A 562-nucleotide genomic window follows, 5' to 3' on the forward strand; every position below is an offset into this window, starting at 1 on the left:
TCAGTTCTACTGTGATGTAGACAGCATGACTGTAGAGAGTAGTCAAACCAATAGTAGTATAGGTAAGACACTTCTGGCTTGCAAGCTCTAGGTCGCGGGTTCGATTCCCGCCCGGACACAGACGAGGTTCGATTTCGGAACGGCTGGCTTTCTCCTATCTGGTCTTCCTTCTCTCTCGCTTTCGATAAGACCTTAGCAGTTACAGTTCCCTCTATCAAACGATCAAACCTCTTAAAAAAAAAAAAAAAATCTTAAATGGGTTTAATGCCAGTGTATAACTGCAAAGGTTTGGAGCAAAACTTTAGTGACGGGAATGATTTGGCAGCGTCGAACACTACCGTTCGCTTCAGCTATAGGACAATTAGGACTGAGCGTCCCGGGTTCAATACCTGGCAAGGTCGAAGTTTTTTCGGCTTTATTCTTGAATTTCTCGGTGCATTCAGCCTCTATTCTCTCCATTACAGCTTCATATTTTTCTCCATTGCAGCTTAATTAACTACATATTTTCTCTCCATTCCAGGTGGCCACAACAGCAGTAGTGTAGCTACTCCCCTGCGCGGTA

The 562-nt window shown here is 44.3% G+C and overlaps 1 long non-coding RNA gene across 1 annotated transcript; it reads left to right on the forward strand.

The window, feature by feature from the left end:
- On the forward strand, positions 1–562 carry LOC113473536. Its single transcript, XR_003395482.1, has 2 exons — positions 1–62; positions 521–562. It is a non-coding gene; the product is annotated as an uncharacterized LOC113473536 (long non-coding RNA).

The sequence above is a fragment of the Diaphorina citri genome, unplaced genomic scaffold, assembly GCF_000475195.1.
Source record: "Diaphorina citri unplaced genomic scaffold, Diaci psyllid genome assembly version 1.1 scaffold40085, whole genome shotgun sequence".
In the NCBI taxonomy this organism is placed as follows: domain Eukaryota; kingdom Metazoa; phylum Arthropoda; class Insecta; order Hemiptera; family Psyllidae; genus Diaphorina; species Diaphorina citri.